The 27,858-nt window shown below is 28.6% G+C and overlaps 1 protein-coding gene and 1 long non-coding RNA gene across 2 annotated transcripts in view; one reads left to right on the top strand and one right to left on the bottom strand.

Annotated features, from left to right (window-relative positions):
* Window positions 1-27,858, top strand: part of LOC143074925 (uncharacterized) — a 101,898-nt gene that overhangs the window by 3,883 nt on the left and 70,157 nt on the right. The window lies entirely within an intron of this gene.
* LOC143074927 (uncharacterized) overlaps window positions 25,959-27,858 on the bottom strand; it is a 36,166-nt gene continuing 34,266 nt past the window's right edge. Inside the window, exons 4-5 of the long non-coding RNA XR_012978176.1 lie at window positions 27,134-27,244; window positions 25,959-26,111 (exon numbers count right to left, since the gene is read on the bottom strand). This is a non-coding gene — a long non-coding RNA (uncharacterized LOC143074927). The remainder of the gene's footprint in view (window positions 26,112-27,133; window positions 27,245-27,858) is intronic.

Below are 27,858 nucleotides of genomic sequence, written 5' to 3'. Positions count from 1 at the left end.
TACACTTTAATTTTTTTAATAACTTTTTCAAGCAACTTGGATGTTCTTCAAACTATGCGGCTATCCTATATATATATTAAGCTTACTGAATCCCATGTCAATTAGTTATTTGTTGTATTGCTGTAAAATTTAAGAATTTAAAGTTATCTTGGTATAAAAAAGCTAGGATTTGCAATTCGGACAAAATAGAGATAGTACACTTTAAATTTTTTAATAACTTTTTCAAATCAACTTGGATTTTCATCAAACTATGTAGGTATCTTAGATATTTATTAAGCTTACTGAATTCCATGTCATTTAGTTTTTTGTTGTATTGCTGTAAAATTTAAAGATTAAATTACTCTGGGTCAAAAAAGCTAGAATTTTCAGTTCGAACAAAATGGACATAGTACACTTTAATTTGTTTAATAACTTTTTCAAATCAACTTGGATGTTCATCAAACTATGCAACTATCTTACATAAATATTAAGCTTACTGAATCCCATGTCAATTAGTTATTTGTTGTATTGCTGTAAAATTTAAGAATTAAAGTTATCTTGGTATAAAAAAGCTAGGATTTGCAATTCGGACAAAATAGAGATAGTACACTTTAAATTTTTTAATAACTTTTTCAAATCAACTTGAATTTTCATCAAACTATGTAGGTATCTTAGATATATATTAAGCTTACTGAATCCCATGTCATTGAGTTTTTTGTTGTATTGCTGTAAAATTTAAAAATTAAATTAATCTAGGTCAAAAAAGCTAGAATTTGCAGTTCGAACAAAATAGAGATAGTACACTTTAATTTTTTTGATAACTTTTTCAAATCAACTTGGATGTTCTTCAAACTTTGCAGCTATCTAACATATATATTAAGCTTACTGAATCCCATGTCAATTAGTTATTTGTTGTATTGCTGTAAAATTTAAGAATTAAAGTTATCTTGGTATAAAAAAGCTAGGATTTGCAATTCGGACAAAATAGAGATAGTACACTTTAAATTTTTTAATAACTTTTTCAATTAATTTGAATTTTCATTAAACTATGTAGGTATCTTAGATATATATTAAGCTTACTGAATCCCATGTCATTGAGTTTTTTGTTGTATTGCTGTAAAATTTAAAAATTAAATTAATCTAGGTGAAAAAAGCTAGAATTTGCAGTTCGAACAAAATAGAGATAGTACACTTTAATTTTTTTGATAACTTTTTCAAATCAACTTGGATGTTCTTCAAACTTTGCAGCTATCTTACATATATATTAAGCTTACTGAATCCCATGTCAATTAGTTATTTGTTGTATTGCTGTAAAATTTAAAAATTAAAGTTATCTTGGTATAAAAAAGCTAGGATTTGCAATTCGGACAAAATAGAGATAGTACACTTTAATTTTTTTAATAACTTTTTCAAATCAACTTGAATTTTCATCAAACTATGTAGGTATCTTAGATATATATTAAGCTTACTGAATCCCATGTCATTTAGTTTTTTGTTGTATTGCTGAAAAATTTAAAAATTAAATTACTCTAGGTCAAAAAAGCTAGAATTTGCAGTTTGAACAAAATGGACATAGTACACTTTAATTTTTTTAATAACTTTTTCAAACAACTTGGATGTTCTTCAAACTATGCGGCTATCCTATATATATATTAAGCTTACTGAATCCCATGTCAATTAGTTATTTGTTGTATTGCTGTAAAATTTAAGAATTTAAAGTTATCTTGGTATAAAAAAGCTAGGATTTGCAATTCGGACAAAATAGAGATAGTACACTTTAAATTTTTTAATAACTTTTTCAAATCAACTTGGATTTTCATCAAACTATGTAGGTATCTTAGATATTTATTAAGCTTACTGAATTCCATGTCATTTAGTTTTTTGTTGTATTGCTGTAAAATTTAAAGATTAAATTACTCTGGGTCAAAAAAGCTAGAATTTTCAGTTCGAACAAAATGGACATAGTACACTTTAATTTTTTTAATAACTTTTTCAAATCAACTTGGATGTTCATCAAACTATGCAACTATCTTACATAAATATTAAGCTTACTGAATCCCATGTCAATTCGTTATTTGTTGTATTGCTGTAAAATTTAAGAATTAAAGTTATCTTGGTATAAAAAAGCTAGGATTTGCAATTCGGACAAAATAGAGATAGTACACTTTAAATTTTTTAATAACTTTTTCAAATCAACTTGAATTTTCATCAAACTATGTAGGTATCTTAGATATATATTAAGCTTACTGAATCCCATGTCATTGAGTTTTTTGTTGTATTGCTGTAAAATTTAAAAATTAAATTAATCTAGGTCAAAAAAGCTAGAATTTGCAGTTCGAACAAAATAGAGATAGTACACTTTAATTTTTTTGATAACTTTTTCAAATCAACTTGGATGTTCTTCAAACTTTGCAGCTATCTTACATATATATTAAGCTTACTGAATCCCATGTCAATTAGTTATTTGTTGTATTGCTGTAAAATTTAAGAATTAAAGTTATCTTGGTATAAAAAAGCTAGGATTTGCAATTCGGACAAAATAGAGATAGTACACTTTAAATTTTTTAATAACTTTTTCAATTAACTTGAATTTTCATTAAACTATGTAGGTATCTTAGATATATATTAAGCTTACTGAATCCCATGTCATTGAGTTTTTTGTTGTATTGCTGTAAAATTTAAAAATTAAATTAATCTAGGTGAAAAAAGCTAGAATTTGCAGTTCGAACAAAATAGAGATAGTACACTTTAATTTTTTTGATAACTTTTTCAAATCAACTTGGATGTTCTTCAAACTTTGCAGCTATCTTACATATATATTAAGCTTACTGAATCCCATGTCAATTAGTTATTTGTTGTATTGCTGTAAAATTTAAAAATTAAAGTTATCTTGGTATAAAAAAGCTAGGATTTGCAATTCGGACAAAATAGAGATAGTACACTTTAATTTTTTTAATAACTTTTTCAAACAACTTGGATGTTCTTCAAACTATGCGGCTATCCTATATATATATTAAGCTTACTGAATCCCATGTCAATTAGTTATTTGTTGTATTGCTGTAAAATTTAAGAATTTAAAGTTATCTTGGTATAAAAAAGCTAGGATTTGCAATTCGGACAAAATAGAGATAGTACACTTTAAATTTTTTAATAACTTTTTCAAATCAACTTGGATTTTCATCAAACTATGTAGGTATCTTAGATATTTATTAAGCTTACTGAATTCCATGTCATTTAGTTTTTTGTTGTATTGCTGTAAAATTTAAAAATTAAATTACTCTGGGTCAAAAAAGCTAGAATTTTCAGTTCGAACAAAATGGACATAGTACACTTTAATTTTTTTAATAACTTTTTCAAATCAACTTGGATGTTCATCAAACTATGCAACTATCTTACATATATATTAAGCTTACTGAATCCCATGTCAATTCGTTATTTGTTGTATTGCTGTAAAATTTAAGAATTAAAGTTATCTTGGTATAAAAAAGCTAGGATTTGCAATTCGGACAAAATAGAGATAGTACACTTTAAATTTTTTAATAACTTTTTCAAATCAACTTGAATTTTCATCAAACTATGTAGGTATCTTAGATATATATTAAGCTTACTGAATCCCATGTCATTGAGTTTTTTGTTGTATTGCTGTAAAATTTAAAAATTAAATTAATCTAGGTCAAAAAAGCTAGAATTTGCAGTTCGAACAAAATAGAGATAGTACACTTTAATTTTTTTGATAACTTTTTCAAATCAACTTGGATGTTCTTCAAACTTTGCAGCTATCTTACATATATATTAAGCTTACTGAATCCCATGTCAATTAGTTATTTGTTGTATTGCTGTAAAATTTAAGAATTAAAGTTATCTTGGTATAAAAAAGCTAGGATTTGCAATTCGGACAAAATAGAGATAGTACACTTTAAATTTTTTAATAACTTTTTCAAATCAACTTGGATTTTCATCAAACTATGTAGGTATCTTAGATATATATTAAGCTTACTGAATCCCATGTCATTGAGTTTTTTGTTGTATTGCTGTAAAATTTAAAAATTAAATTAATCTAGGTAAAAAAAAGCTAGAATTTGCAGTTCGAACAAAATAGAGATAGTACACTTTAATTTTTTTGATAACTTTTTCAAATCAACTTGGATGTTCTTCAAACTTTGCAGCTATCTTACATATATATTAAGCTTACTGAATCCCATGTCAATTAGTTATTTGTTGTATTGCTGTAAAATTTAAGAATTAAAGTTATCTTGGTATAAAAAAGCTAGGATTTGCAATTCGGACAAAATAGAGATAGTACACTTTAAATTTTTTAATAACTTTTTCAAATCAACTTGAATTTTCATTAAACTATGTAGGTATCTTAGATATATATTAAGCTTACTGAATCCCATGTCATTGAATTTTTTGTTGTATTGCTGTAAAATTTAAAAATTAAATTAATCTAGGTCAAAAAAGCTAGAATTTGCAGTTCGAACAAAATAGAGATAGTACACTTTAATTTTTTTGATAACTTTTTCAAATCAACTTGGATGTTCTTCAAACTTTGCAGCTATCTTACATATATGTTAAGCTTACTGAATCCCATGTCAATTAGTTATTTGTTGTATTGCTGTAAAATTTAAGAATTAAAGTTATCTTGGTATAAAAAAGCTAGGATTTGCAATTCGGACAAAATAGAGATAGTACACTTTAATTTTTTTAATAACTTTTTCAAATCAACTTGAATTTTCATCAAACTATGTAGGTATCTTAGATATATATTAAGCTTACTGAATCCCATGTCATTTAGTTTTTTGTTGTATTGCTGAAAAATTTAAAAATTAAATTACTCTAGGTCAAAAAAGCTAGAATTTGCAGTTTGAACAAAATGGACATAGTACACTTTAATTTTTTTAATAACTTTTTCAAACAACTTGGATGTTCTTCAAACTATGCGGCTATCCTATATATATATTAAGCTTACTGAATCCCATGTCAATTAGTTATTTGTTGTATTGCTGTAAAATTTAAGAATTTAAAGTTATCTTGGTATAAAAAAAGCTAGGATTTGCAATTCGGAAAAAATAGAGATAGTACACTTTAAATTTTTTAATAACTTTTTCAAATCAACTTGGATTTTCATCAAACTATGTAGGTATCTTAGATATTTATTAAGCTTACTGAATTCCATGTCATTTAGTTTTTTGTTGTATTGCTGTAAAATTTAAAAATTAAATTACTCTGGGTCAAAAAAGCTAGAATTTTCAGTTCGAACAAAATGGACATAGTACACTTTAATTTTTTTAATAACTTTTTCAAATCAACTTGGATGTTCATCAAACTATGCAACTATCTTACATATATATTAAGCTTACTGAATCCCATGTCAATTCGTTATTTGTTGTATTGCTGTAAAATTTAAAAATTAAAGTTATCTTGGTATAAAAAAGCTAGGATTTGCAATTCGGACAAAATAGAGATAGTACACTTTAAATTTTTTAATAACTTTTTCAAATCAACTTGGATTTTCATCAAACTATGTAGGTATCTTAGATATATATTAAGCTTACTGAATCCCATGTCATTGAGTTTTTTGTTGTATTGCTGTAAAATTTAAAAATTAAATTAATCTAGGTCAAAAAAAGCTAGAATTTGCAGTTCGAACAAAATAGAGATAGTACACTTTAATTTTTTTGATAACTTTTTCAAATCAACTTGGATGTTCTTCAAACTTTGCAGCTATCTTACATATATATTAAGCTTACTGAATCCCATGTCAATTAGTTATTTGTTGTATTGCTGTAAAATTTAAGAATTAAAGTTATCTTGGTATAAAAAAGCTAGGATTTGCAATTCGGACAAAATAGAGATAGTACACTTTAAATTTTTTAATAACTTTTTCAAATCAACTTGAATTTTCATTAAACTATGTAGGTATCTTAGATATATATTAAGCTTACTGAATCCCATGTCATTGAATTTTTTGTTGTATTGCTGTAAAATTTAAAAATTAAATTAATCTAGGTCAAAAAAGCTAGAATTTGCAGTTCGAACAAAATAGAGATAGTACACTTTAATTTTTTTGATAACTTTTTCAAATCAACTTGGATGTTCTTCAAACTTTGCAGCTATCTTACATATATATTAAGCTTACTGAATCCCATGTCAATTAGTTATTTGTTGTATTGCTGTAAAATTTAAGAATTAAAGTTATCTTGGTATAAAAAAGCTAGGATTTGCAATTCGGACAAAATAGAGATAGTACACTTTAATTTTTTTAATAACTTTTTCAAATCAACTTGAATTTTCATCAAACTATGTAGGTATCTTAGATATATATTAAGCTTACTGAATCCCATGTCATTTAGTTTTTTGTTGTATTGCTGAAAAATTTAAAAATTAAATTACTCTAGGTCAAAAAAGCTAGAATTTGCAGTTTGAACAAAATGGACATAGTACACTTTAATTTTTTTAATAACTTTTTCAAACAACTTGGATGTTCTTCAAACTATGCGGCTATCCTATATATATATTAAGCTTACTGAATCCCATGTCAATTAGTTATTTGTTGTATTGCTGTAAAATTTAAGAATTTAAAGTTATCTTGGTATAAAAAAGCTAGGATTTGCAATTCGGACAAAATAGAGATAGTACACTTTAAATTTTTTAATAACTTTTTCAAATCAACTGGAATTTTCATCAAACTATGTAGGTATTTGAGACAGCATGTTTTAAAATATCTGAATATGAAACCAGCAGAAGAATATTAATAAAATACAAGAAGTAGTGTCACTTTTTATCGAGATCAATATCAATATTACTAACCTGACTCTTCTAAAGCTATCAATTTAGTGAAATTATTCATCCATATTGGCAAAAAGAACAGAATTTAAATGTTGTTGTATAATTTTCTAATTAAATAGAAAATAATAGCATCTTTATTTTATGCGACATCAATTTTTTTTTTCTTAACTTAAATTTCTTCGATTAATGTCTAACAAACCAATCTGAAGTTTAAAAAGTAGTCAATTATCAGACCAGTTCAAGAATATAAAGAAACACATAATTTTATCACTTTTTAATGCTTTTAGCTTAAATATAAGTAACATAAGACTACTAGAACTTTCATTTTTTGTAAATCTTTTCTTCCTAAGTGCTTCAATAACAGAATGATAATGCTGTTGTATAATATTCTAACAGAATTAAACATTACAATTTGAGACAGCATGTTTTAAAATATCTGAATATGAAACCAGTACAAGAATATTAATAAAATACAAGAAGTAGTGTCACTTTTTATTGAGATCGATATAAATATTACTCACCTGACTCTTCTAAAGCTATCAATTTTAGTAAATTTATTTCTCTGTATTGGCTAAAAGAACAGAATTTTAATGTCGTTGTATTATTTTCTAATAAATAGAAAATATTAGCATCTTTATTTTATGCGACAACATTGTTTAAAATTTCTTAACTTAAATTTCTTGTCATTAATGTCTAACAAACCAATTTGAAGTTTAAAAAAGTAATCAATTATCAGACCAGTTTAAGATTATTTAGAAACAAAAGAAATTTTGTCACTATTTAATGCCTTTAGCATAAATATAAGTAAATTAAGACTACTAGAACTTTCCTTTTTTGTAAAACTTTTCATACTTAGTGCCAAAACTGACACAATGGTAAAGCCGTTGCATAATATTCTAACATTATTAAACATTACAATTTGAAACAGCATGTTTTGAAATAAGTAAATACATGAAATGTGAAATCAGTACAAGAATATTAATAAAATTAAAGAAGTAGTGTCACTTTTTATTTAGATCGATATAAATATTACTCACCTGACTCTTCTAAAGTAATCAATTATCAGACCAGTTCAAGAATATATAGAAACACATAATTTTATCACTTTTTAATGCTTTTAGGTACAGAGTATGAAAAGTGCCTTTGAATTCAACCTTCAATTAGGTGTAGAATGGATTCGAATAGAGATATTTTCTTAAAGTTAACTGTTCCGAAAAAACGAAAAGGCGATATAGAGGATGTAAACTTATTGGTTTTACAAAAGTGTACGGTCGCACTTTCTGACCTCTCCGAAGAAACGTTTGTAGTATATATTTTTTTGTCTTTTTGTCAGGGTTTTAGGTTAGGGTCAAGGTTAAGTCTTAGGGCTAGGTTTTGGAAAGTAACTTTGACGAGGGAAGTTGACGACTGTTAGTCAGGTGTCCTCTTTAATTTCTGTGCATGTCTGCCTTTTTCTTGGACTGCGCATGCGTCAGAAATTTCCAAAAATATATCTAAGTACAGAAAATGAAGAGTGCCTCAGACTTCAATCTTCTAACAGGTATAAAATGAATTTGAAGAGAGATATTTCCTGAAAGCAAACTGTTCCGAAAAGACTAAAAGGCGATCTAGAGGGTGGAACCTTATTGGTATCACTGCAGTGTACGGCCGCACTTTTCGACCTCTCTGAAAAAAAGTTTCTCCTTAGAATTGTTTTACATTGTCTTATTGGGGCGTTTTATAGCTGACTATGCGGTATGTGTTTTGCTCATTGTTGAAGGCCGTACAGTGACTTACAGTTGTTCATGTCTGTGTCATTTTGTTCTTTTGTGGATAGTTGTCTCATAGGCAATCATACCAGATCTTCTTTTTTGTATTTTTATGAAAAAAAAAATTAAGTCAGGGTTTTAGGTTAGGGTCAAGGTTCAATGTTTGAGTTAGGTTCAGGGAAGTGACTTTGACAAGGGTAAGTGAGGTGCCCTTTTCAACTCTGCGAATTTTTGTCCTTTTTATGACTGCGCATGCGTCAGAAATTTCCAAAATATTTCCAGGTACAAAGTATTAAAAGTGCCTCTCATTTCAATCTTCAAACAGGTGTATAATGGATTCGAGTAGAGATATTTTCTTAATGTAATCTGTTCTGAAAAGATAAAAATGCAATATAGAGGATGGAAACTTATTGTTTTTACTCAAATGGACTGCCTCACTTTCCGACCTCTCTGAAGAAACGGTTGTAATATATTTTTTGTCAGGGTTTTAGGTTGGGGTCAAGGTTAAGTGTAAGGGTTAGGTTCAGGGAAGTATCTTTGACGAGGGAAGTTGACGAGTGTGAGTGAGGTGTCCTTTTTAACTTCTGTACATGTCTGCCTTTTTCTTGTAACTGCGCATGCGTCAGAAATTTCCAAAAATATATTCAAGTACAGAGTATGAAAAGTGCCTTTGAATTCAACCTTCAATTAGGTGTAGAATGGATTCGAATAGTGATATTTTCTTAAAGTTAACTGTTTCGGAAAGACGAAAAGGCGATATAGAGGATGGAAACTTATTGGTTTTACAAAAGTGTACGGCCGCACTTTCCGACCTCTCTGAAGAAACGTTTGTAGTATATATTTTTTTGTCTTTTTGTCAGGGTTTTAGGTTAGGGTCAAGGTTAAGTCTTAGGGCTAGGTTACGTCTTAGGGCTAGGTTTAGGAGAGTAACTTTGACGAGGGAAGTTGACGACTGTTTGTAAGGTGTCCTGTTTAATTTCTGTGCATGTCTGCCTTTTTCTTGGACTGCGCATGCGTCAGAAATTTCCAAAAATATATCTAAGTACAGAGAATGAAGAGTGCCTCAGACTTCAATCTTCTAACAGGTATAAAATAGATTTGAAGAGAGATATTTCCTGAAAGTAAACTGTTCCGAAAAGACTAAAAGGTGATCTAGAGGGTGGAACCTTATTGGTATCACTGCAGTGTACAGCCGCACTTTCCGACCTCTCTGAAAAAAAGTTTCTCCTTAGAATTGTTTTACATTGTCTTATTGGGGCGTTTTATAGCTGACTATGCGGTATGTGTTTTGCTCATTGTTAAGGCCGTACAGTGACTTACAGTTGTTCATGTCTGTGTCATTTTGTTCTTTTGTGGATAGTTGTCTCATAGGCAATCATACCAGGTCTTCTTTTTTGTATTTTTATAAAAAAAAAAAAATTAAGTCAGGGTTTTAGGTTAGGGTCAAGGTTCAATGTTTGAGTAAGTTCAGGGAAGTGACTTTGACAAGGGTAGGTGAGGTGCCCTTTTCAACTCTGCGAATTTTTGTCCTTTTTATGACTGCGCATGCGTCAGAAATTTCCAAAATATTTCCAGGTACAAAGTATTAAAAGTGCCTTTCATTTCAATCTTCAAACAGGTGTATAATGGATTCGAGTAGAGATATTTTCTTAATGTTAACTGTTCTGAAAAGATAAAAATGCAATATAGAGGATGGAAACTTATTGTTTTTACTCAAATGGACTGCCTCACTTTCCGACCTCTCTGAAGAAACGGTTGTAATATATTTTTTGTCAGGGTTTTAGGTTGGGGTCAAGGTTAAGTGTAAGGATTAGGTTCAGGGAAGTATCTTTGACGAGGGAAGTTGACGAGTGTGAGTGAGGTGTCCTTTTTAACTTCTGTACATGTCTGCCTTTTTCTTGTAACTGCGCATGCGTCAGAAATTTCCAAAAATATATTCAAGTACAGAGTATGAAAAGTGCCTTTGAATTCAACCTTCAATTAGGTGTAGAATGGATTCGAATAGAGATATTTTCTTAAAGTTAACTGTTCCGAAAAGACGAAAAGGCGATATAGAGGATGGAAACTTATTGGTTTTACAAAAGTGTACGGCCGCACTTTCCGACCTCTCTGAAGAAACGTTTGTAGTATATATTTTTTTGTCTTTTTGTCAGGGTTTTAGGTTAGGGTCAAGGTTAAGTCTTAGGGCTAGGTTACGTCTTAGGGCTAGGTTTAGGAAAGTAACTTTGACGAGGGAAGTTGACGACTGTTTGTAAGGTGTCCTGTTTAATTTCTGTGCATGTCTGCCTTTTTCTTGGACTGCGCATGCGTCAGAAATTTCCAAAAATATATTTAAGTTCATTCTAAGTACAGAGAATGAAGAGTGCCTCAGACTTCAATCTTCTAACAGGTATAAAATGGATTTGAAGAGAGATATTTCCTGAAAGTAAACTGTTCCGAAAAGACTAAAAGGCGATCTAGAGGGTGAAACCTTATTGGTATCACTGCAGTGTACGGCCGCACTTTCCGACCTCTCTGAAAAAAAGTTTCTCCTTAGAATTGTTTTACATTGTCTTATTGGGGCGTTTTATAGCTGACTATGCGGTATGTGTTTTGCTCATTGTTGAAGGCCGTACAGTGACTTACAGTTGTTCATGTCTGTGTCATTTTGTTCTTTTGTGGATAGTTGTCTCATAGGCAATCATACCAGATCTTCTTTTTTGTATTTTTATAAAAAAAAAATTAAGTCAGGGTTTTAGGTTAGGGTCAAGGTTCAATGTTTGAGTTAGGTTCAGGGAAGTGACTTTGACAAGGGTAAGTGAGGTGCCCTTTTCAACTCTGCAAATGTTTGTCCTTTTTATGACTGCGCATGCGTCAGAAATTTCCAAAATATTTCCAGGTACAAAGTATTAAAAGTGCCTTTCATTTCAATCTTCAAACAGGTGTATAATGGATTCGAGTAGAGATATTTTCTTAATGCTAACTGTTCTGAAAAAATAAAAATGCTGTATAGAGGATGGAAACTTATTGTTTTTACTCAAGTGGACTGCCGCACTTTCCGACCTCTCTGAAGAAACGGTTGTAATATATTTTTTGTCAGGGTTTAAGGTTTGGGTCAAGGTTAAGTGTAAGGGTTAGGTTCAGGGAAGTATCTTTGACGAGGGAAGTTGACGAGTGTAAGTGAGGTGTCCTTTTGAACTTTGCGCATGTCTGCCTTTTTCTTGTGACTGCGCATGCGTCAGAAATTTATAAAAATATATTTAAGTACAGAAAATGAAAAGTGCCTCAGACTTCAATCTTCAAACAGGTGTAGAATGGATTCGAATAGAGATATTTTCTTAATGTTGACTGTTCCGAAAAGATGCAAAGACAGAGTAAAGGATGTAAACTTATTGGATTTACTTAAGTGTAAAGCCGCACTTTCAGACTTCTCTGAAGACACGTTTCTGGTTTTTTTGGGGTTTTTTTTGGTCAGTGTTTGGGTTAGGATCAAGGTTAGTGATAGGGTAAGGGTCAGGGTAGTAACTTTGACGAGGGCAGTGGATTTTGAAGAGGGTGAGTGAGGTGCACCTTTTTATCTCTTCCAATATTTGCCCTATTTGCGTATGCGTATGCGTATGCGTATGCGTCAGAAATTTCCAAAAAATATTTCAAAGTACAGAGTATGAAAAGTGCCTTTGAATTCAACCTTCAATCAGGTGTAGAATGGATTCGAATAGAGATATTTTCTTAAAGTTAACTGTTCCGAAAAGACGAAAAGGCGATATAGAGGATGGAAACTTATTGGTTTTACAAAAGTGTACGGCCGCACTTTCCGACCTCTCTGAAGAAACGTTTGTAGTATATATTTTTTTGTCTTTTTGTCACGGTTTTAGGTTAGGGTCAAGGTTAAGTCTTAGGGCTAGGTTTAGGAAAGTAACTTTGACGAGGGAAGTTGTCTTGACGACTGTTAGTTAGGTGTCCTGTTTAATTTCTGTGCATGTCTGCCTTTTTCTTGGACTGCGCATGCGTCAGAAATTTCCAAAAATATATCTAAGTACAAAGAATGAAGAGTGCCTCAGACTTCAATCTTCTAACAGGTATAAAATGGATTTGAAGAGAGATATTTCCTGAAAGTAAACTGTTCCGAAAAGACTTAAAGGCGATTTAGAGGGTGGATCCTTATTGGTATCACTGCAGTGTACGGCCGCACTTTTCAGACCACTCTGAAGAAACCGTTTTTCCTTAGAATTGTTTCACATTGTCTTATTGGAGCGTTTTATAGCTGACTATGCGGTATGTGTTTTGCTCATTGTTGAAGGCCGTACGGTTACTTACAGTTGTTCATGAGTGTGTCATTTCATTCCTTTGTGGATAGCTGTCTCATTGGCAATCATACCAGATCTTCTTTTTTGTATTTGTATTTTTTTTTTAAGTCGGGGTTTTAGGTTAGGGTCATGGTTCAATGTAAGAGTTAGGTTCAGGGAATCACTTTGACAAGGGTAAGTGAGGTGCCAATTTCAACTCTGCGAATATTTGTCGTTTTTGTGACTGCGCATGCGTCAGAAATTTCCAAAATATTTTAAGGTACAAAGTATTAAAAGTGCTTTTCATTTCAATCTTCAAACAGGTGTATAATGGATTCGAGTAGAGATATTTTCTTAATGTGAACTGTTCTGAAAAGATAAAAATGCAATAGAGAGGATAGAAACTTATTGGTTTTACTCAAGTGTACTGCCGGACTTTCCAACCTCTCTGAAGGAAATGTTGTACTATAATTTTTTTTTGTCAGGGTTTTAGGTTGGGGTCAAGGTTAAGTGTTAGGGTTAGGTTCAGGGAAGTATCTTTTTCTAAAATTTGACAGCAATACAACAAAAAATAAAATGACCTGGGATTCAGTAAGCTTAATATATATGTTAGATAGCTACATAGTTTGATGAAAATCCAAGTTGTTTTGAAAAAGTTATTAAAAAAATTTAAGTGTAATGTCTCTATTTTGTCCGAACTGCAAATTCTAACTTTTTTTACCTAGATTAAATTATTTCTTGAATTTGACAGCAATACAACAAAAAATAAAATGACCTGGGATTCAGTAACCTTAATGTATATGTAAGATAGCTACATAGTTTGATGAAAATCCAAGTTGTTTTGAAAAAGTTATTAAAAGAATTAAAGTGTACTGTCTCTATTTCGTCCGAACTGCAAATTCTAACTTTTTTTACCTAGATTAAATTATTTCTTGAATTTGACAGCAATACAACAAAAAATAAAATGACCTGGGATTCAGTAACCTTAATGTATATGTAAGATAGCTACATAGTTTGATGAAAATCCAAGTTGTTTTGAAAAAGTTATTAAAAAAATTAAAGTGTACTGTCTCTATTTCGTCTGAACTGCAAATTCTAACTTTTTTTACCTAGATTAAATTAATTCTTGAATTTCACAGCAATACAACAAAAAATAAAATGACCTGGGATTCAGTAAGCTTAATATATATGTATAATAGCTACATAGTTTGATGAAAATCCAAGTTGTTTTAAAAAAGTTATTAAAAAAATTAAAGTGTACTGACTCTATTTCGTCCAAACTGCAAATTCTTGTTTTTTTTTCCTAGATTAAATTAATTCTTGAATTTGACAGCAATACAACAACAAAAAAATGACCTGGGATTCATTAACCTTAATATATATGTAAGATAGCTACATAGTTTGATGAAAATCCAAGTTGTTTTGAAAAAGTTATTAAAAAAAATAATGTGTACTGTCTCTATTTCGTCCGAACTGCAAATTCTAACTTTTTTTACCTAGATTAATTTAATTCTTGAATTTGACAGCAATAAAACAAAAAATAAAATGACCTGGGATTCAGTAACCTTAATATATATGTAAGATAGCTACATAGTTTGATGAAAATCCAAGTTGTTTTGAAAAAGTTGTTAAAAGAATTAAAGTGTACTGACTCTATTTCGTCCAAACTGCAAATTCTTGTTTTTTTTTCCTAGATTAAATTAATTCTTGAATTTGACAGCAATACAACAACAAAAAAATGACCTGGGATTCATTAACCTTAATATATATGTAAGATAGCTACATAGTTTGATGAAAATCCAAGTTGTTTTGAAAAAGTTATTAAAAAAAATAATGTGTACTGTCTCTATTTCGTCCGAACTGCAAATTCTAACTTTTTTTACCTAGATTAATTTAATTCTTGAATTTGACAGCAATAAAACAAAAAATAAAATGACCTTGGATTCAGTAACCTTAATATATATGTAAGATAGCTACATAGTTTGATGAAAATCCAAGTTGTTTTGAAAAAGTTGTTAAAAGAATTAAAGTGTACTGTCTCTATTTCGTCCGAACTGCAAATTCTAACTTTTTTTACCTAGATTAAATTATTTCTTGAATTTGACAACAATACAACAAAAAATAAAATGACCTTGGATTCAGTAACCTTAATGTATATGTAAGATAGCTACATAGTTTGATGAAAATCCAAGTTGTTTTGAAAAAGTTATTAAAAAAATTAAAGTGTACTGTCTCTATTTCGTCTGAACTGCAAATTCTAACTTTTTTTACCTAGATTAAATTAATTCTTGAATTTCACAGCAATACAACAAAAAATAAAATGACCTGGGATTCAGTAAGCTTAAGATATATGTAAGATAGCTACATAGTTTGATGAAAATCCAAGTTGTTTTGAAAAAGTTATTAAAAAAATTAAAGTGTACTGACTCTATTTCGTCCAAACTGCAAATTCTTGTTTTTTTTTCCTAGATTAAATTAATTCTTGAATTTGACAGCAATACAACAAAAAAAAAATGACCTGGGATTCATTAACCTTAATATATATGTAAGATAGCTACATAGTTTGATGAAAATCCAAGTTGTTTTGAAAAAGTTATTAAAAAAAATAATGTGTACTGTCTCTATTTCGTCCGAACTGCAAATTCTAACTTTTTTTACCTAGATTAATTTAATTCTTGAATTTGACAGCAATAAAACAAAAAATAAAATGACCTGGGATTCAGTAACCTTAATATATATGTAAGATAGCTACATAGTTTGATGAAAATCCAAGTTGTTTTGAAAAAGTTATTAAAAAAATTAAAGTGTACCGTCTCTATTTCGTCCAAACTGCAAATTCTAACTTTTTTTACCTAGATTAAATTAAGTCTTGAATTTGACAGCAATACAACAAAAAATAAAATGACCTGGGATTCAGTAACCTTAATATATATGTAAGATAGCTACATAGTTTGATGAAAATCCAAGTTGTTTTGAAAAAGTTATTAAAAAAAATAATGTGTACTGTCTCTATTTCGTCCGAACTGCAAATTCTAACTTTTTTTACCTAGATTAATTTAATTCTTGAATATGACAGCAATAAAACAAAAAATAAAATGACCTGGGATTCAGTAACCTTAATATATATGTAAGATAGCTACATAGTTTGATGAAAATCCAAGTTGTTTTGAAAAAGTTATTAAAAAAATTAAAGTGTACTGACTCTATTTCGTCCAAACTGCAAATTCTTGGTTTTTTTTCCTAGATTAAATTAATTCTTGAATTTGACAGCAATACAACAAAAAATAAAATGACCTGGGATTCATTAACCTTAATATATATGTAAGATAGCTACATAGTTTGATGAAAATCCAAGTTGTTTTAAAAAAGTTATTAAAAAAAATAATGTGTACTGTCTCTATTTCGTCCAAACTGCAAATTCTAACTTTTTTTACCTAGATTAATTTAAGTCTTGAATTTGACAGCAATAAAACAAAAAATAAAATGACCTGGGATTCAGTAACCTTAATATATATGTAAGATAGCTACATAGTTTGATGAAAATCCAAGTTGTTTTGAAAAAGTTATTAAAAAAATTAAAGTGTACTGTCTCTATTTCGTCCAAACTGCAAATTCTAACTTTTTTTTTCCTAGATTAAATTAATTCTTGAATTTGACATCAATACAACAAAAAATAAAATGACCTGGGATTCAGTAACCTTAATATATATGTAAGATAGCTACATAGTTTGATGAAAATCCAAGTTGTTTTGAAAAAGTTATCAAAAAAATTAAAGTGTACTGTCTCTATTTCGTCCAAACTGCAAATTCTAACTTTTTTTACCTAGATTAAATTAAGTCTTGAATTTGACAGCAATACAACAAAAAATAAAATGACCTGGGATTCAGTAACCTTAATATATATGTAAGATAGCTACATAGTTTGATGAAAATCCAAGTTGTTTTGAAAAAGTAATAAACAAAATTGAAGTGTACTGACTCTATTTCGTCCAAACTGCAAATTCTTGTTTTTTTTCCCTAGATTAAATTAATTCTTGAATTTGACAGCAATACAACAAAAAATAAAATGACCTGGGATTCAGTAACCTTTATATATATGTAAGATAGCTACATAGTTTGATGAAAATCCAAGTTGTTTTGAAAAAGTTATTAAAAAAATTAAAGTGTACCATCTCTATTTTGTCCGAATTGTAAATTATAGCTTTTTTTTTACCTAGATTGAATTAATTCTTGAATTTGACAGCAATACAACAAAAAATAAAATGACCTGGGATTCAGTAACCTTAATATATATGTAAGATAGCTGTATAGTTTGATGAAAATCCATGTTGTTTTGAAAAAGTTATTAAAAAAATTAAAGTGTACTATTTCCATTCTCAATTTTATGTCTCTATTTCGTCCGAACTGCAATTTCTAACTTTTTTTACCTAGATTAAATTAATTCTTGAATTTGACAGCAATAGAACAAAAAATAAAATAACCTCAGATTCAGTAAGCTTAATATATTTGTAAGATAGCTATATAGTTTGATGAAAATCTAAGTTGTTTTGAAAAAGTTATTGACAAAATTAAAGTGTACTGTCTCTATTTCCGTCAGAACTGCAAATTTCTAACTTTTTTTTACCTAGATTAATTTAATTCTTGAATTTGACAGCAATACAACAAAAAATAAAATGACCTGGGATTCAGTTACCTTAATATACATTTAAGATAGCTACATAGTTTGATGAATATCCAAGTTGTTTTGAAAAAGTTATTAAAAAAATTAAAGTGTACTGTCTCTATTTCGTCCAAATTGCAAATTTTTTTTTTTTTTCCCTAGATTAAATTCATTCTTGAATTTCACAGCAATACAAATAAAATAAAATTACCTGCGATTCAGTAAGCTTAATATATATGTAAGATAGATACATAGTTTGATGAAAATCCAAGTTGTTTTGAAAAAGTTATTAAAAAAATTTAAGTGTAATGTCTCTATTTTGTCCGAACTGCAAATTCTAACTTTTTTTACCTAAATTAAATTATTTCTTGAATTTGACAGCAATACAACAAAAAATAAAATGACCTGGGATATAGTAACCTTAATGTATATGTAAGATAGCTACATAGTTTGATGAAAATCCAAGTTGTTTTGAAAAAGTTATTAAAAAAATTAAAGTGTACTGTCTCTATTTCGTCTGAACTGCAAATTCTAACTTTTTTTACCTAGATTAAATTAATTCTTGAATTTCACAGCAATACAACAAAAAATAAAATGACCTGGGATTCAGTAACCTTAATATATATGTAAGATAGCTACATAGTTTGATGAAAATCCAAGTTGTTTTGAAAAAGTAATAAACAAAATTAAAGTGTACTGTCTCTATTTCCCTTGGAACTGCAATTTCTAACTTTTTTTACCTAGATTAATTTAATTCTTGAATATAACAGCAATAAAACAAAAAATAAAATGACCTGGGATTCAGTAAGCTTAATATATATGTAAGATAGCTACATAGTTTGATGAAAATCCAAGTTGTTTTGAAAAAGTAATTAAAAAAATTAAAGTGTACTGACTCTATTTCGTCCAAACTGCAAATTCTTGTTTTTTTTTCCGAGATTAAATTAATTCTTGAATTTGACAGCAATACAACAAAAAATAAAATGACCTGGGATTCATTAACCTTAATATATATGTAAGATAGCTACATAGTTTGATGAAAATCCAAGTTGTTTTAAAAAATGTTATTAAAAAAAATAATGTGTACTGTCTCTATTTCGTCTGAACTGCAAATTCTAACTTTTTTTACCTAGATTAATTTAATTCTTGAATTTGACAGCAATAAAACAAAAAATAAAATGACCTGGGATTCAGTAACCTTAATATATATGTAAGATAGCTACATAGTTTGATGAAAATCCAAGTTGTTTTGAAAAAGTTATTAAAAAAATTAAAGTGTACTGTCTCTATTTCGTCCAAACTGCAAATTCTAACTTTTTTTTTCCTAGATTAAATTAATTCTTGAATTTGACATCAATACAACAAAAAATAAAATGACCTGGGATTCAGTAACCTTAATATATATGTAAGATAGCTACATAGTTTGATGAAAATCCAAGTTGTTTTGAAAAAGTTATTAAAAAAATTAAAGTGTACTGTCTCTATTTCGTCCAAACTGCAAATTCTAACTTTTTTTACCTAGATTAAATTAAGTCTTGAATTTGACAGCAATACAACAAAAAATAAAATGACCTGGGATTCAGTAACCTTAATATATATGTAAGATAGCTACATAGTTTGATGAAAATCCAAGTTGTTTTGAAAAAGTAATAAACAAAATTGAAGTGTACTGACTCTATTTCGTCCAAACTGCAAATTCTTGTTTTTTTTCCCTAGATTAAATTAATTCTTGAATTTGACAGCAATACAACAAAAAATAAAATGACCTGGGATTCAGTAACCTTTATATATATGTAAGATAGCTACATAGTTTGATGAAAATCCAAGTTGTTTTGAAAAAGTTATTAAAAAAATTAAAGTGTACTGTCTCTATTTCGTCCAAACTGCAAATTCTAACTTTTTTTACCTAGATTAATTTAATTCTTGAATATGACAGCAATAAAACAAAAAATAAAATGACCTGGGATTCAGTTACTTTAATATATATGTAAGATAGCAACATAGTTTGATGAAAATCCAAGTTGTTTTGAAAAAGTTATTAAAAAAATTAAAGTGTACCATCTCTATTTTGTCCGAACTGTAAATTATAGCTTTTTTTTTACCTAGATTGAATTAATTCTTGAATTTGACAGCAATACAACAAAAAATAAAATGACCTGGGATTCAGTAACCTTAATATATATGTAAGATAGCTGTATAGTTTGATGAAAATCCATGTTGTTTTGAAAAAGTTATTAAAAAAATTAAAGTGTACTATTTCCATTCTCAATTTTATGTCTCTATTTCGTCCGAACTGCAATTTCTAACTTTTTTTACCTAGATTAAATTAATTCTTGAATTTGACAGCAATAGAACAAAAAATAAAATAACCTCAGATTCAGTAAGCTTAATATATTTGTAAGATAGCTATATAGTTTGATGAAAATCTAAGTTGTTTTGAAAAAGTTATTGACAAAATTAAAGTGTACTGTCTCTATTTCCGTCAGAACTGCAAATTTCTAACTTTTTTTTACCTAGATTAATTTAATTCTTGAATTTGACAGCAATACAACAAAAAATAAAATGACCTGGGATTCAGTTACCTTAATATACATTTAAGATAGCTACATAGTTTGATGAATATCCAAGTTGTTTTGAAAAAGTTATTAAAAAAATTAAAGTGTACTGTCTCTATTTCGTCCAAACTGCAAATTTTTTTTTTTTTTCCCTAGATTAAATTAATTCTTGAATTTGACAGCAATACAAATAAAATAAAATTACCTGCGATTCAGTAAGCTTAATATATATGTAAGATAGATACATAGTTTGATGAAAATCCAAGTTGTTTTGAAAAAGTTATTAAAAAAATTTAAGTGTAATGTCTCTATTTTGTCCGAACTGCAAATTCTAACTTTTTTTACCTAGATTAAATTATTTCTTGAATTTGACAGCAATACAACAAAAAATAAAATGACCTGGGATTCAGTAACCTTAATGTATATGTAAGATAGCTACATAGTTTGATGAAAATCCAAGTTGTTTTGAAAAAGTTATTAAAAAAATTAAAGTGTACTGTCTCTATTTCGTCTGAACTGCAAATTCTAACTTTTTTTACCTAGATTAAATTAATTCTTGAATTTCACAGCAATACAACAAAAAATAAAATGACCTGGGATTCAGTAACCTTAATATATATGTAAGATAGCTACATAGTTTGATGAAAATCCAAGTTGTTTTGAAAAAGTAATAAACAAAATTAAAGTGTACTGTCTCTATTTCCGTCGGAACTGCAATTTCTAACTTTTTTTACCTAGATTAATTTAATTCTTGAATATGACAGCAATAAAACAAAAAATAAAATGACCTGGGATTCAGTAAGCTTAATATATATGTAAGATAGCTACATAGTTTGATGAAAATCCAAGTTGTTTTGAAAAAGTAATTACAAAAATTAAAGTGTACTGACTCTATTTCGTCCAAACTGCAAATTCTTGTTTTTTTTTCCTAGATTAAATTAATTCTTGAATTTGACAGCAATACAACAAAAAATAAAATGACCTGGGATTCATTAACCTTAATATATATGTAAGATAGCTACATAGTTTGATGAAAATCCAAGTTGTTTTAAAAAATGTTATTAAAAAAAATAATGTGTACTGTCTCTATTTCGTCCGAACTGCAAATTCTAACTTTTTTTACCTAGATTAATTTAATTCTTGAATTTGACAGCAATAAAACAAAAAATAAAATGACCTGGGATTCAGTAACCTTAATATATATGTAAGATAGCTACATAGTTTGATGAAAATCCAAGTTGTTTTGAAAAAGTTATTAAAAAAATTAAAGTGTACTGTCTCTATTTCGTCCAAACTGCAAATTCTAACTTTTTTTAACTAGATTAAATTAATTCTTGAATTTGACAGCAATAAAACAAAAAATTAAATGACCTGGGATTCAGTAAGCTTAATATATGTGTAAGATAGCTACATAGTTTGATGAAAATCCAAGTTGTTTTGAAAAAGTTATTAAAAAAATTAAAGTGTAATGTCTCTATTTCGTCTGAACTGCAAATTCTAGCTTTTTTTTACCTAGATTGAATTAATTTTTGAATTTGACAGCAATACAACAAAAAATAAAATGACCTGGGATTAAGTAACCTTAATATATATGTAAGATAGCTACTTAGTTTGATGAAAATCCAAGTTGTTTTGAAAAAGTTATTAAAAGAATTAAAGTGTACTGTCTCTATTTCGTCCGAACTGCAAATTCTAGCTTTTTTTTTACCTAGATTGAATTAATTCTTGAATTTGACAGCAATACAACAAAAAATAAAATGACCTGGGATTCAGTAACCTTAATATATATGTAAGATAGCTACATAGTTTGATGAAAATCCAAGTTGTTTTGAAAAAGTTATTAAAAAAATTTAAGTGTAATGTCTCTATTTTGTCCGAACTGCAAATTCTAACTTTTTTTACCTAGATTAAATTATTTCTTGAATTTGACAGCAATACAACAAAAAATAAAATGACCTAGGATTCAGTAACCTTAATGTATATGTAAGATAGCTACATAGTTTGATGAAAATCCAAGTTGTTTTGAAAAAGTTATTAAAAAAATTAAAGTGTACTGTCTCTATTTCGTCTGAACTGCAAATTCTCACTTTTTTTACCTAGATTAAATTAATTCTTGAATTTCACAGCAATACAACAAAAAATAAAATGACCTGGGATTCAGTAACCTTAATATATATGTAAGATAGCTACATAGTTTGATGAAAATCCAAGTTGTTTTGAAAAAGTAATAAATAAAATTAAAGTGTACTGTCTCTATTTCCGTCGGAACTGCAATTTCTAACTTTTTTTACCTAGATTAATTTAATTCTTGAATATGACAGCAATAAAACAAAAAATAAAATGACCTGGGATTCAGTAAGCTTAATATATTTGTAAGATAGCTACATAGTTTGATGAAAATCCAAGTTGTTTTGAAAAAGTTATTAAAAAAATTAAAGTGTACTGACTCTATTTCGTCCAAACTGCAAATTCTTGTTTTTTTTTCCTAGATTAAATTAATTCTTGAATTTGACAGCAATACAACAAAAAATAAAATGACCTGGGATTCATTAACCTTAATATATATGTAAGATAGCTACATAGTTTGATGAAAATCCAAGTTGTTTTAAAAAATGTTATTAAAAAAAATAATGTGTACTGTCTCTATTTCGTCCGAACTGCAAATTCTAACTTTTTTTACCTAGATTAATTTAATTCTTGAATTTGACAGCAATAAAACAAAAAATAAAATGACCTGGGATTCAGTAACCTTAATATATATGTAAGATAGCTACATAGTTTGATGAAAATCAGTTGTTTTGAAAAAGTTATTAAAAAAATTAAAGTGTACTGTCTCTATTTCGTCCAAACTGCAAATTCTAACTTTTTTTACCTAGATTAAATTAATTCTTGAATTTGACAGCAATAAAACAAAAAATTAAATGACCTCGGATTCAGTAAGCTTAATATATTTGTAAGATAGCTATATAGTTTGATGAAAATCCAAGTTGTTTTGAAAAAGATATTAAAAAAATTAAAGTGTACTATTTCCATTCTCAATTTTATGTCTCTATTTCGTCCGAACTGCAATTTCTAACTTTTTTTACCTAGATTAAATTAATTCTTGAATTTGACAGCAATAAAACAAAAAATTAAATGACCTGGGATTCAGTAAGCTTAATATATATGTAAGATAGCTACATAGTTTGATGAAAATCCAAGTTGTTTTGAAAAAGTTATTAAAAAAAATAAAGTGTAATGTCTCTATTTCGTCCGAACTGCAAATTCTAGCTTTTTTTTACCTAGATTGAATTAATTCTTGAATTTGACAGCAATACAACAAAAAATAAAATGACCTGGAATTAAGTAACCTTAATATATATGTAAGATAGCTACTTAGTTTGATGAAAATCCAAGTTGTTTTGAAAAAGTTATTAAAAGAATTAAAGTGTACTGTCTCTATTTCGTCCGAACTGCAAATTCTAGCTTTTTTTTTACCTAGATTGAATTAATTCTTGAATTTGACAGCAATACAACAAAAAATAAAATGACCTGGGATTCAGTAACCTTAATATATATGTAAGATAGCTACATAGTTTGATGAAAATCCAAGTTGTTTTGAAAAAGTTATTAAAAAAATTTAAGTGTAATGTCTCTATTTTGTCCGAACTGCAAATTCTAACTTTTTTTACCTAGATTAAATTATTTCTTGAATTTGACAGCAATACAACAAAAAATAAAATGACCATGGATTCAGTAACCTTAATGTATATGTAAGATAGCTACATAGTTTGATGAAAATCCAAGTTGTTTTGAAAAAGTTATTAAAAAAATTAAAGTGTACTGTCTCTATTTCGTCTGAACTGCAAATTCTAACTTTTTTTACCTAGATTAAATTAATTCTTGAATTTCACAGCAATACAACAAAAAATAAAATGACCTGGGATTCAGTAACCTTAATATACATTTAAGATAGCTATATAGTTTGATGAAAATCCAAGTTGTTTTGAAAAAGATATTAACAAAATTAAAGTGTAATGTCTCTATTTCCGTCGGAACTGCAATTTCTAACTTTTTAACCTATTATGCTTCCTCCCGCTATTTGTTACTTTGATTAAGATTAAAAGCATACATATTAGGTTTACCAGACACTGTGAGAAGGTAATGCAAACCCAGAATTAGTTAAATTCAGTATTTTGAAAGCCTTACTTTATCTCTACGAATAAGGATAAGTAGTCTTGGGGGTATCCGATTTTTTTTTTTTTTATAAAGAATTTTCATGAACGTCTCAAAGGTCAGGGTTTCTGATGGGTTGGGGTCAGGGGGTCAGGTTATGGTTTTTGGTACTTTTCAAGTCGGAAAGTGAGGTCGTACACCTCAGTGTTACTCATAAGTTTTAGTTCTCTAGATCATATTTTTTTCTGTTTTTAAGAACAGTTAATTTTAAGAAAATATCTCTGTGCAAATGAATTTAACACATGATTGAATAGTGAAGTCACTTTTTAAACACTGTACTTTTGGGGAAATGTCACGTATGTGTGGAATTGACAAATGGCACTTCAGTTGTCAAATATTCGCTCAAGTTCACTTCTTCTTACCCTGACCCTGACTTAGTTCAGGAGTTTCCTCATGTATAATTATATATAAATTCACTCTTCAGAGATGCTTTCAATGCCAATTATAGGTATTTTAATTAAGAAAATAATTATATACTGATTTCTTCTGTTTGCATTTAGTTTAAGCCAATGTTATATGCAATAGGATATGTACGGCATTTAATCATTATAAAAATATGTAAAATTACTACACAAGAAACAACACAGAGAGACAAAGAATACCATGAACTAGATTTTGAGGTGTTTTTTTATGATCTATTTTTCTGGAAACAGATGAGTTGTTCATGGAGAAATAAGAACAAAACAGTAATGGATCTTTTATTTGTGGTGTGATATTCACAATAAAATATACATGTATGTATGCAGTTAACAAATACAACAAAAGTAAACACTAAAACATACACTCTCATACAGTTAGCACTAAAAACCTTGCATTTCATTTCACAACAAACACTCATGCCTTATAAATAACACACACAAACTACTACACACTCACATAGCACAATATGTAGACTCAAAAAGCAAGCACTGAAAAAATAATATTTACATTTTTACATCGAACATTCTAACAACTATACACTGACAAAAACAAAGATTGTAATTTTTTCAAAGAGAATGTTTCATAAGGAAGTTACTTTTAAATGTAATGACATTATTGAAATTAAAAATTGATATGTTTATCTTGGTCTGCTATGTAATTATAACGGAAACTTCTCTTAAGCTCGAAAAAAAATGGTAGACTGTATTTGATGCATTGGTGGTTATTTTGACCTACTCTTTGGAAATATGGGGGTTTGAAAATAAAAATAATACTGAAAAAAAATATATCTGCAGTTAAAGTATATTTACATTTTTACATCAAACATTCTAACAAGTATACACTAACAAAAACAAAAGATTGAAATATTTTCAAAGAGAAAGTTTAATAAGAATGTTACTTTTAAATGTAAAGAAATTAAAGGTTCATATTTTAATCTCTGTTTGCTATGTAATTATAACGGAAAATTCTCTTAAGCTCGAAAAAAAGCTGGTAGACTGTATTTGATGCATTGGTGGTTACTATTTTGACCTACTCTTTGGAAATATGGGGGTTTGAAAATAAAAATAATACTGAAAAAAATATATCTACAGTTTTGTAAGGGCATTTTGGGGGTGTGATCGTCTACGCCAAATATTAAGGTGTATGGGGAACTTTGAAGATTTCCACTTGAACTACAAATCAAGTTAAAATTGGAATATTTTTGGGACAAGATAGCAACAAATTATATACACAACTATCGGTTAAAACTGTATAAACATAAAGGTTAAGATTCAAAAAAACGAAATGGCTCCAATTCCAGTAAATCGAGATTATTGTCAATGACCATCATGTCTTCGAAGTCTATAACTTGAAGAACAGCTGGAGTTGGTGCTGGTGACAGTGCTACTGGTGGCAGTGCTGGTGACAGTGCTGGTGACAGTGCTGGTGACACTGCTGGTGACACTGCTGGTGACACTGCTGGAGTTGAAGGTGGTCCAGCCTGTATAAATATGAAAATGAAATATAAGTTGTTATCTTAAAAAATTTTGTATTGGTAATCAATTAATATATGAGCCAGTCCATGCGAAAAGGTACAAAAAGTCCTTTTGGTAAACTTTACAGGAAACGTTATCAAAGTTTGTTATTGTTTTTTTGAAAAAAGATTTTATTTGAAATTTTTTTTACATTAATGTAAACATTCATAAGATTGTCAATTCTATCCCGAATTTGTCAACCAAAACAGAAAAAGACGTAGAAATATCTGAATTTTTGGTATTTGAGCAAGTGTAAAATCATTTGTTCCCCGGACTAATGCTATACCGACCAGAAACTTAAAAATTTATGACACTACAGAGACAAAAGTCAATAATTTCTGTCAGTTCTACAGGTTTAAAAAAAGTAAGACAACATAAAAACATGAGGGAAATTACAAAAACTATGACATCTTGTGTTTTAGAAATTTGAAATTCAAGTTAAGTTAAGTTATTTAATAAAATATAAATCAACCTCAGTTGCACGGGGATTCGAACTGTTGCTCCGTTTGATTGCATTGGTATCCGCATCGTAAGCGAGAGCCTTATCCCCACTGCTACAGGGGTTAACATTATCAATTGGCAAATCAAGCAATTTCAACTGTACTTTGAAAATGATTGCAATATATGAAATAATTCACTAAAAATCTTGATAAAACTATGTACCTTTTCGTATGGACTGGCTCATATCTATTAGAATCTTACAAAAACAAATGTTCAACAACACGCCAGTACATACGATTTTGAAATGTTTAAAAAGTAAAAACACAAAAATACTGAACTCTGAGAAAAATTCAAAAAGGAAAGTCCCAAATCAAATGGCAAAATCAAAAGTTCAAACACATCAAACGAAAGGATAACAACTGTCATATTCCTGACTTAGTACAGGCATTTTCTGTAAAAGTAGTGCCATATTCTGTGTTACCTAAAGTAACCAGTTTTTGTTGGCTACTATATTGAACTGTATGTCATTGAGTGTACATATTATTACCTGATGGTACCTGGCAAGATGAATTTGTAAGTCTTCATTTCTACGGTAAACTGATTTGCATGTAGCACAAGGAAACTTGCCTACACCTTGGTATGTCTTTTGACTGTCTTTCTATAAAAAAAAAACAATGGTGATGTCTACAGATCCCTACTTATTAACTTATGACTTATAGTATATCACATATTTTCGTTTCTGTACAATAAGGTAAAATCCTTAATAAGATATAAGTGTACTATTCTATGAACTGTTACATCTTTCAATAGTTAAGTATACATAAAGACAATAGTAAAAACAGAACTTGAATACCATTTAACTAAACATATGATGTATATTGTCCCTTTGAAACATGTAACATACATATGTTATCAGAGTTCTTTGATTTTTTAGTCCACAATAACTAATGTATATTATTTTCTGTAATAACCCTATAGACTTATATCCCTGACTGGTCACTGATGAGTCTTATGCGGTGGAAACGCGCATCTGGCGAATAAATTATAATCCTGGTACTTTTGATAACTATTGAACTTGAATAAACAGTTGATAAAGATAGGTGAAGATATCCCAGATGCAATCAGAACAATATCTCTCATTAACATTGTCGATAATAAAACCAGAAATCTCATTCTGCATTTGTATGAAACAATTATATGATGTAATTCCATTTCACTGTTACATTTGTATGAAACAAATTACAATTATATAAAATCGACTCATGTTTGATA

The sequence above is a fragment of the Mytilus galloprovincialis genome, chromosome 5, assembly GCF_965363235.1.
Source record: "Mytilus galloprovincialis chromosome 5, xbMytGall1.hap1.1, whole genome shotgun sequence".
In the NCBI taxonomy this organism is placed as follows: Eukaryota; Metazoa; Mollusca; class Bivalvia; order Mytilida; family Mytilidae; genus Mytilus; species Mytilus galloprovincialis.
This window is presented reverse-complemented; position numbering and strand designations above follow the sequence as displayed.